Source organism: Papaver somniferum, chromosome 2, assembly GCF_003573695.1.
Source record: "Papaver somniferum cultivar HN1 chromosome 2, ASM357369v1, whole genome shotgun sequence".
NCBI lineage: Eukaryota > Viridiplantae > Streptophyta > Magnoliopsida > Ranunculales > Papaveraceae > Papaver > Papaver somniferum.
Window position 1 is genome coordinate 187,103,302 of NC_039359.1, and position 11,574 is coordinate 187,114,875.

Sequence of the window (11,574 nt, forward strand, 5' to 3'; positions counted from 1 at the left end):
TGCTCTTGAATCTCTGGTGACTTTTAGCGCTGACGACTTTCTTTCCCAAGATGCATCCGCACTGTTGAATTCCTCTATTAATTTGTCTCTCCAACAACATTCTGCTTTAATGAACCTGGTGAGTCATTTATGCTCTTTCAGTTATGCCTTCTCCTCATTCTGAGATAGATTTCTAATTTTTGGTCCTTCGATTCGCAGGAAGTCAATTGTCACATGGCCAGCCTCGTGGAGATTAGACTTGTTCGCGATAAAGCAAAGAAGGATGATGCTCAAATCAAAGACTTGACGAAGGAGCTTAGAGAGGAAAAGGAGTATTCCAGTAATCAAGAGAAGAAGATGGAGAAGCTTCGAAGTAAGTTCTCTTCCCTCGCAGATCCATTCCTTGTCTTTGCTTTTACTTATGTTATTTTCTTATTTGTGTTTCGTCAATCTCGATGCATGCAATGCAAAATGGATGCTTCTGAAGCGTCCATTTAGATGGATTGTGTTGAGAATCTGAACCTCGTGAGTCAGAATGATTTCTATGTGTCTGAGAATGAGATTTTAAACGAGAAAGTCGAGACCCTCTTTTCACAAGTGGACCACCTGTCTATCGATTGCTCTCATAACGAGGAGATGAATCATCATCTTCATGACGAGAATGAGCGCCTCAAGTTAGAACTTAAGCGGGTTAACAATTCCCTTACTACTTCGAGGAATCTTCATTCCTTGTCGTTATCTGCCTATAAGAGGTTGGAGGAAGATAACGAGCGCGTAATCAGTAGGAAAAATCAGGTTGTGGTCGATCTTCGTACATCTCGCAAAAAAGTAGCTAGTTTAAACGAGGAGATTGACTGTCTAAAGAAAAAGGTGTAATTTGTTCAGGATCAACTGGATAACCCTCAACGCTCGAAGTCTGTCAAATCTTCCTCCCAAGTCAAGTCTGCATATCTTCGCAAGAGCAAGAGTGCTCTTGTCATTCAACCTAGAAAAGACACTTCAAAGACGGTCATGGTAAAGGATGGGACAATGCATATCACGATATATGCGTTCCAATTCAAGAGTCATATCTAAAAATCTCCAGGAGGGATCATTTGCATTCTGATATCTAAGAGACCTTAAACACCATTATCTTACAGATGGAAGGTAGCTTTAGGTTTAACGCGAGATACTATTGGTTATGTCAAATTTCCGGTTTTTGATAAAGTTTTGTTCAGTTTTTGCAGAGTCCGAAGAGCGTTACAAGAATCAAGTTCTTCACCTTTCCCATGAAAGAGACGAGTCCTGCAAAGAGGTTTCTTGTCTCAAAGATGATATCAAAGATTTGAACGTTGATATCGATGATATGATAGAAGATTCGGGGAAAGTAGCGAAGTTAGCTCGCAAGAATACCCAGGATCACCTGATTGCTCTCTTCAACAGCTTCTGTGACGAGCAATGCATTCTTCCTCCTACTTTTCCATTGGAAGTCTTTTCTGACGACGAGCAACCAGCCAACCGCGAGATTATCTCGGGTGGAGAAAAGAGGCTCATTGAAGGTAAGGAGGAACAAAAAAACGGTGAGACGATGGTAGAGGAGGAAGAATCCAAGGATGCTTCTGCTTCTATGAGTTCTCTGGGACGACCTTCAAATCTTGATGCAGATCCCAACCCTCTACCTCGTCTTAACATTTATCTGAACCCCATTTCGCGACAATGCGACAGGCCTATCCATTCCCATGAATGTTAGCCCCATGACATTGTCGTATTTTTTGGTCACACAGCTCCCTAATCTGGAGGGTGCCATCCCTTTATATTTCCCCTGATTTCCCCTTCAAGGAGGTTGACCCTAACATGCATGTTGGTCTCCTCCCATCCAGTTATTACGACATTCAGTAGTTTTCGTGACTTCTTATCCCCTTCGCCGATATGGTTCGAGGTCACGAATTCACACCTTAAGTGAGGTTTATTTGGGATCGAATGCATTGTAGCCAAGACTTGCCATACGGTCATGGCCGGTAACGCTTCAGACGTCCCAGGCACCGGCAGCTCAACCGAATACGTCGGCACCTTGGTCGTACTCTGCACTCCTTACCGAAGGCCATCATAAAAGTGACCCTCAGAGGATAGGTCTTATCATTTCCCCTAGCTTCCTTTCTGAGAGTTGTTCATGACATTCGTTAGGTATTGCCTCTTGCACTTTCATGCGAAATAGGGTGCATGCCGTGGATTCTCAGTCTTCCTAGGCGAAGGGTTTAAGTTTCCCTAGAAACCATTTATCTCGTGGGTTTTATTCGCCTCCTAATATGAGGTCTTACTTGCCTATGTTGTGGTTCGTTTCGTTTTAAATGCCTTATGAAAATCCGTATCTTTGAATCGGTTCATCAAACTTCAAAATATCATTGCTATTATTTTGTAAATCTGGTACATTGCCAAATGATAAGTTCACAAGTACATTTTCTGGTTTCTATGATTCTTTCTTGATAGCAACGTTATTCTTCTAGGAGGATGTGCTCAGACTGGTACCTTTTCAACTCCTTCATCTTCACTTCGTTTCTGATGTTGAACAATGTTGAAAATAAGGGGTGTATGGCTGACAGTGCATAAATGGATGATCGTACTAAATCTTCTTCTGATAGCCTTCCTTTTAGTTCTTTTCAAATCGTATCCCACCTCGCCACAATACTTCGCAAGCTTTCATTTTCCCTTTGTTTCAACGAAAACAGTGCTGTTATTTTTGGTTTACATGGATCATTTCTCGCACATTTGTTCATCATTTCTGGTTCTTCCCGCGTTCCATATTTTCTCCCCGTCACTGGGTCATTGCTCGATGCGTCTTTTCTCCTTGTCACCATCAATTGCTGCATATGATATTCCTTTTCCCTGAACTCTCTCATGTTGCTTTCAATGGATCTTTTCAAATATTCTTGTTCGTTTTGTTCCCCTCGCCCCTTTCTATCTCGCCAATACTCATGACGTCCCTCAGTTGCCAATTTCTTTCCCGAAGTATTTTCTCCTCTTTGGGTGTTACGTTCTGTTTGTTTTCTTTTAGGTGATTGTTTTTAATCAAGAGATTCTCGTTTTGCCTTTCTATCCTTATTCGTTCTCTTACCAAGTCTTCTTTCCTTCGTATTTCTTGGTAGAGCTCCTCCTTTAATTGTTTCCTCTCCTTGTCTTTGTTGCATGCCTCATTTTCCTTACCAAAATGACCGAGCAACTCAACACTTTTATCAACCTCCTGTATTGATACTTTTATGCGCTTGGAGTTGTTTTCCTTTGCTCCGCCTTGCGGGGTTCGTTTTTCCTTGGTGATGGGGGTTTCTTTCTTGCTTCTCACTACTTCGCTTCCTTCAGCTATTTTTCCCTTCTTCGTTTTCCACTTTGCTTTATATCAACTTGGCTTTCCTTCTCCGGAGTTTTCTCGCGATCCTTCTCATTGTCAATCATCATCTTTTCTGCCTCTTCCATGCTTTTCTGCGTTGCAATCTGCTCCTCGCTTATCCCAATGGTGAACACCATCAGTTGCTCCGCTCTTTTTTCTTCGCATAGCTTCCTTTTTTGTTCTATCTTCCTTCTTAGTTTTTCATCATAGTTGTGGACATCCTTTTCGATAAAATCTCGTGCATCCTTTAGATCTCCCTTGATCTCGCCTATTCCGCTTGACATGGGAAATCGCATGGTCTGATGATATGTAGATGCAACCCCTTTTTATCCCATGTATCCATGTACGGCCTATGAGAGCGTTATAAGGTGAGTCTATGTCTATCACACAAACAGTAACTTTTGTTTCCAACTCGCCCGCGAAAATATTCACGACTAATTCTCCCTTCAGCTTTGACGCAACCCCGTTGAACCCATATATACTGTATGTCGATGGTACAACGTCTGAATCTTTGTACCCCATGGTTCTAAATGCATGGTAAAAGAGTATGTCAACCGAGCTCCTCGTATCCACCAGGATTCTGTATATTGCCCAAATTTTCTCTTCCTTGACTTCGTCATCTTCCCATTTTGATTATTTCCCAAAATTTAAGGTTACGACCAACGGTTCTGTGTGTGAAGCTCCGCCCTCTGGTGTGTCCTTTGCTCCGAATTCTATCTCCCTATTTTGCAACTCTTCTAATGGATCCTTCTTCGCCAAACTGAATATTTCATTCCCTTCAAAGTCCCTCTTATGCACTCATTTGAGTATATTATCATGGAAATTTTGAATGCTCTTGACTGAATGTATTATCGAATTACAATTCAGTTTATGGGTTCCTCGATCTATTTCGATTCGGTACACTTGTTGATTGTCTCGAGGTAGGGGTGGGGGTGAGGGTTGTTGTACATATCCCTCCAAAAGATGAGCGAGCTTCCCCTGGTCCACTAGACGAAGTATAATCCTTCGGATGTTTCGGCAGTCATTCGTGTGATGCCCATGAAACCAATGATACCTGCAAAATTCATGACTCCTAGTACTCGAAGGTGCTTCTCTTCCCAGATTTGGTGGGGTGGAATCTCTTCCGTCAGCACTATCGCTTCCCATACATTCTCCACAGTTGTATTGAGTCTAGGAAGCTTCACATCTTCAAAGGCCGGTGCATTTGGTTTTCGCTCTCCAAACCTAGGTCCTTGATTGATTTTGTGCTGATATCCTGTGTTTTGGATTCGGGGCTCATAATTCCTTCGTCTTGACTCCTCGTACCTCTATTGATCGATCCACTACTGGTCTCCGCCTGACACAGCTACAGGTTTCGCCGGAACTGGGGTTGAAGGTTCTCCTTTCTCATATTTCGGATCATCCTCCACGACATGTATTATTCTTGGTAATAGCCTTGAATTTCCTTCCTTTGCTGGAAGTGGTGTTACTTCGCTGACTTGCCTCTGCTTCTCTTCCAACGCTATGTTTCCTCTTGATACTTCCTTAATTCATTCATTGTCAAGGAATTCCGGATTATGAATATTAGGGTGTACTACAGGTCGGTCGGGAATAAGGCATTCACAAAGGCTAGGATAAAAAATTTCTCATCAACTGGTCCTGCAAGTTCGCTACACACTGTCCTCCATCTCGTTACTAGTCCTCGCAAACTTTCCGTTGGTCTTCGCCTTAGGTTAAACAAGGTCTTAATTCCCGGCCTCAGCAGGTTGTTACTTATGTACGTTGTTAGGAATATTCTCTGTAGTTCTTTAAATGAAGAAATCGACCTTTACTATAGCCCGTCCAACCATGCCAACGCTTCGCCGGTCAAGCTCGCCGAGAAATATTTACAGAGTACCGTGATGTAGTTTTTACAAGTGATAGGAAATGATTCGTTGCTCGGACTTTTTAAAGGATGGGTTTAAGACAAATAAAAGAAAATACTAAGAAAAACTAAATAAAATACATTTTTGATTTATCAAGGAGAGATGAATCTAGGGTTTTGGATTCCACTACTTCTAATGCTTGTAAACTTAATAATTAAAACTTTGACATAATACTCCTAATTTACTCAAAACAATCCGAACTCAATCTCATGCTTTGGAAGATATAATGTTACAAGATCTTTTTTTACGACTCTCATCACTATTCTAAGGCCTAATTTTCCTTCGCTTATAAAAGATCGACAGATCAAACTACCCAAAACAGTTTTTACGAAGCATACAAAGAAGAGAAAAAATTTAGACAATTGAAAACACAAATATGAAGTAAAATATGTCAAAGAATTTAAATACTAAATACTACCCATTAAAAATAGTTTCCTCCAAAACCCTAGAAAAGAGATTTAGCTACTCATGGATCGACAATTGGAGAAAATTTCATTCAACATTGTATTCAAAAAGATATAAATAAGCTTACAATGATTCTGCAGTCGCTAAAGGTCTTTAGCTACTAAATTGAGCAGCTTAGCTATTACACGGCACAGTGGATGAATATCTTTCTCTACTGAACAGTAAACGATATATGTCTTTTGTCTTTGATACACGATATCTTTCTGCGACTGTATATGCAAGGCTATGTTCTTCGTGTTCTTGGTTTAGCAGTAGCAGGTGAACTTTTTTGAAACTTGTGATTTTTTCGATTCTGCAGTATCTATTCTTTCCTAGGCTCTTTGTATGTCGACTCTGACTCTACCCAAGGCTATATATACACCACAGAACCCTATGTTTCTCGATTAAATCTCTTACCTTTCCTCCCAAGTCTCGGACTTTCCTTTTTTCTACATGGATTCTTTGTATTGTCAAAACCTTTTCTAACCAATAGAATACAGTTGTAGGACCATATGTGTACTGTGTAATTAAAAATATTCCCAAACTTCACGTACCTTCCTTTGTTTTCAACCCAAACTTCCCGGTAAGAAAAACCGATAATATTCTCACCTTCTTGTCGAGATTTAATCCCTTTTAAGCTCCCAAAACACGTCATTGAACGTCTTATATATGGTAAGAACATTATCCTTTACCAAATCCCTTGAAAATCTCCAAACTCGAACTAACGGAGACCCGTGGATATTTCTTCTCGGGTTTTGTTCGAATACACGGTGTAGCCAAATCCAATCAATTCCAACACACATACCATTCATGTTAAGTCGTTACAGGATAACTGTAATCCATTTGACCGTTTGAATCTTAGTGCAAAGGTCCAAATCTTCTCAACAGAACCCGGAGTGTATTTCTGACTCTGTTTTTATCTTCGGTGATTATCCAGCCCAACTGCATTGAAGAAATCACCCTATTCTCCTTGTTTATCCTTAACAGGCCCAATGAAACTAAATCTTGCGATTGAATCTCATTAACTCTCGGCCAAAATTCGATAGTAACAAAATTTCCCGATCAAACAGCCAATTCTAGACAGATCAAAAGCCATTACCAACCCTAATTAGGCCCAAAGGAAGATACCGAATGATTTTCAGCGATTTAGTCTCACTATTACTCCTCCAAATCACGAACCCTAATTCTGCCAGTTGAGATTTGATTTTCCCTCCAATTCTCAGGTTCAAACGAAGAAGAAAGTGGATGCTCCCTATCCGAGTATGGTGTCACTTTCGCAATTTGGGGTACATTTAGCAATTCCTGGGGGTGCGAATAGCAATTTGTGGGGTACAAAGATGAATTTTGGGCTGCACATAGTAGAATTTCTGGGGTTCCTTTGTCAACTCTTCTGGGAAATTTCTGGGGGTTCCCTTATCCAATGTCGGGGTGCCTTTAGTACTTTCTTTATCAACCATCTCTTACCTCTCATATTCACTTCTTTTCTTCAATTTTTATACATCACTAAGGCTGCCATGCTTTTCAGACATAACTTGCATTACTAAAGTTGACATGCCTTTCAGATAGAGATGAAGAAATAAAAGCAAATGATGAAAAATAATTCGCCTCCAACAACAGTTGCTCATCAATGACACTTTAGCCCTTTTAAGCGACGTTTCTTCTTCTTTTCTCCAAAGTACCTAAAACTCAAAATTAAACATAAAATACATAATTTATAAGAAAACTTAGCCAAGAAAGCATAAATAATAGATAAATATCAAGGTGTTTTAGACACCTATCAAATTCCCCCACACTTAGACTTTTCTAATCCTCGAGCAAATCAAACTAAACTAATTTTATAGCATACAACTCCCCGTCGTTGAGGATACAATCACACTTAGCACGTACAACAAGCCTTTAAACCCCTAAGTTATAGTCTCGGGTGGGTTTATAAGAGGTTTACCCACAAACCTTTACTCCAGACCCTAGCTATCTACGCAGAACCTTGGAAGGCACTAAAGAATCTCCTTGGTTGGCATACTCTCATTGATTACAGGAGAAAGTACCCTGATGCGAAATTCCAATTGTTGTACACGAGTTTGCACTCAAGCATACTAAAATTCATATATAAGTGACAGAGCTCTACTCAGATAGTTTGTGGACATCATAACCGGAGTCAACCAATCACATGGATAGATTAAGAAGATGGATGTAGAGAAAAACGTAGATGGATTTGATGTTGACTAAGGTGAACGGTGTTTCCCATATATGTCTGAAGGCCACTGCCAAAACGAACCTATCCTAATGGACTGAGATACTGGTCTGGACTAATATCAACACACTGACATATACAAGGGTACCAGTGGTCGATAATCCTAACTCTAGGTCAACTCAACTGGCATATACAAGGGTACCAGTAGTCGACTTTATTGAATTTATTCCGGTTGGTCTGATGGTTTGGTCTCAATTTTTTTTTTTTTTTTTCTTTTTTCTCTTCTTTTTTTTTTTTTTTTTTTTGTATCTCACTCACTCTATTTCACCCTAGCAGTGGTAACAACTTGATTCGTGAGCCCCACCTAATCACTTAGAAAAACATATTTTAAAAAGAAAACAAAAACAAAAGTGAAAGGGATTCAACGAGATATGGCGAAACTACCATGTTTTTCTTTCTAACACCTGATCTCTGTGCTTTTATGAATAGACTCTTTAGATGTTTCCATCTACTCAGATTGGTTCCTCAACTCCTACAACCAAGATGCTTCCATCCACTTAGATTGGTTAGTGTCATCCTTAATAGGCATAAATTTCTAGGCTCCGGAGTTTAATAATTTTTTTTCTTTTTTTTTATTATTAAAAACTAACTCAAAGTTTTTCCCTCACCCCCAAACTTAAATCTAACATTGTCCTCAATGTTTAAAAATGAAAATAACAAGAGGAAACAGTAAAGAGAGAAGTCAGAAAGATAGTATCTGGATGAAGCGTAGCAATCCTTCAATGAGGAATAAGACAAAGATAAAAACTAATGTACAACAACAGCAGGGTCGTCCAGAGGGACCTTAACATCACCATGTATGGGTTGCCTCCCTACAACGCTAAGTTTATTGTCTTCAGCAAGACTTTGTTACCCGAAAAAATTAATCCTGGTAGACAGGATCTTTCAGCTCTGATTCTTCTATTGCATGACTGGGTAACTCCAAAAATGGTTTCAACCGCTGAACGTTAACCTTGAAAGTTTCTCCGTTCTTAGGATTTTCAACTTCAACTGCACCATGAGGAAAAACAATTTTGAAAAAGTATGGTCCGGTCCACCGAGACCTCAATTTACCAGGGAAAAGATGTAAATGAGAAATGTAAAGGAGAACTTTTTGACCTGGTTCAAATGTCCTTCGAATAATCGATTTATCATGAAATATTTTTGTTTTCTCCTTGTAAATTTTCGCACTCTGGTAAGAATCATTACGAATTTCTTCTAACTCATTGAGTTGCAGTCTACAGTGATCACCAACAGTAGATATGTCAAAGTTTAGCCGTTTAATAGCCCAATAAGCTCGGTGTTCTAATTCTACAGGCAAGTGGAAGGCTTTACCGAAGACAAGTCTATACGTAGACATCCCAAGTGGAGTCTTAAAAGCGGTTCGGTAAGCCCACAATACTTCTACTTAGCGCAAAGACCAATCATTTCGGGTAGGGTTTACGGTCTTTTCTAAAATCTGTTTAATCTGCCTATTAGACACTTCAACTTGGACACAAGTTTGTGGGTGGTAAGGTGTAGAAACCTTATGGGTAATGGAGTATTTCTTTATGAGCGCCTCAAAAGACCGATTACAAAAATGGGAACCTCATCACTAATGATTGCTCTAGGCATACCAAATCGAGAGAAAATATTGTCTCTAACAAACTTGATCACAACGTGGCGATCATTTGTCTTGGTAGCGATTGCTTCTACCCACCTAGACACATAGTCAACAGCTAATAAGATGTAAAAGTTGCCATAAGAATTGACAAAATGACCCATAAAATCTATACCCCACACATCAAATATTTCTATTATTAATGTAGGACTAAGTGGCATCATATTACGTCGGGTCATCTTTCCTAACTTTTGACATCTATCACAACTTTGACAAAATAGGTGTGAGTCCTTAAACAGTGTTGGAAAATAAATACCGGATTGCAAAACTTTCGCATCTTTTTTCTTAGAACTAAAGTGACCCCCACAAGCTCCAGAATGACAAAAAGTCAAAACACTGGAGATTTCGTTGTCAGGAATATAACGACGGATGATCTGATCAGGGAAATATTTGAATAAGTACGGATCATCCCAGAAAAAGTATTTAACTTCAGAAAAGAATTTAGCTCTATACAGTTTAGACCAATGGTCGGGCATTTTCCCGTTACCAAATAATTGACAATGTCAGCGAACCAGGGTAACAAAGAGATGGAAAATAAATGTTCGTCAGGGAACCCGTCAAGGATCGGTTTCTCATCATCTCTAATCTCATTAAGGATACGGGATAAATGGTCAGCTACTGCATTTTCAGAGCCTATCTTATCACGAATATCTAGAGTAAATTCTTGGAACAATAATACCCATCTGATCAATCGAGGTTTTGAGTCCTTCTTTGAAAGGAGATATTTGAGCGCAGCATGATCATAATAGACTATGACCTTAGACCCTAGGAGATATGACCTAAATTTCTCCAGAGCAAAAACGATGGCTAACATTTCCTTCTCAGTGGTTGTGTAATTCAACTGGGAATCGTTTAGGGTCTTACTAGCATAATAAATCACACTAGGTTCTTTATCACGTCGTTGGCCAAGGACAGAACCAATCGCATAATCGGAAGCATCACACATGAGTTCAAATGAGAGGTTCCAATCGGGTGGTTGGATGATAGGGGCAGAAGTCAATAATAATTTAAGCTTCTCAAAAGATGAAACACGGGCTTCGTCAAACAAAAATGCAGTATCTTTAGCAAGTAAGTTCGACAGAGGTAATGTAATCTTGCTAAAGTCTTTGATGAAATAACGATAAAATCGAGCATGGCCTAGGAAAGATCTAAAATCTGTTACATTCTTAGGTGGTCTTAATTTTGAAATTAGTTCAACCTTGGCTTTATCAACTTCTATTCCCTTAGAGGACACCACATGTCCTAAAAATATTCCAGATTTAACCATAAAATGACACTTTTCCCAATTAAGGACTAAGTTCTTTTCCTTACAACGTTTTAGAACTAGTGTAAGGTGGTGCAAGCACTCATCGAACGAGGAACCAAAAACGAAAAAATTGTCCATAAAGACCTCGAGAAATCGCTCGACCATGTCCGATAAGATACTTAGCATGCAACGTTGGAATGTTGCGGGTGCATTACACAACCCAAAAGGCATACGCATGTAAGCAAAAGTACCAAATGGAAATGTGAAGGTTGTCTTCTCTTGGTCTTCCGAGGCTATAGGTATTTGGTTATAATCGGAATAACCATCTAGGAAGCAATAATGGATGTGGCAAGCTAATCTTTCTAACATTTGGTTGATGAATGGTAAAGGAAAGTGGTCTTTCCTAGAGGCTGAGTTCAGCTTACAGTAGTCTATACATACTCTCCACCCGGTGGTAACACGGGTAGGTATCAATTCATTGTTCTCATTTGCAACTACCGTAATCCCAGACTTCTTTGGGACAACTTGGACATGGATGACCCATTTTACTATCAGATATGGGGTATATGATACCCGCATCTAACAACTTGAGCACCTCAGTGCGAACAACTTCCTTCATATTAGGATTCAAACGTCTCTGCATTTCTCTTAAGGTTTTGGCACCTTCTTTTAGGTAGATGTGGTGCATACAATCAGCAGGACTAATTCTTTTCAAATCTGCTGTAATCCACCCTATTGCAGTCTTGTGCT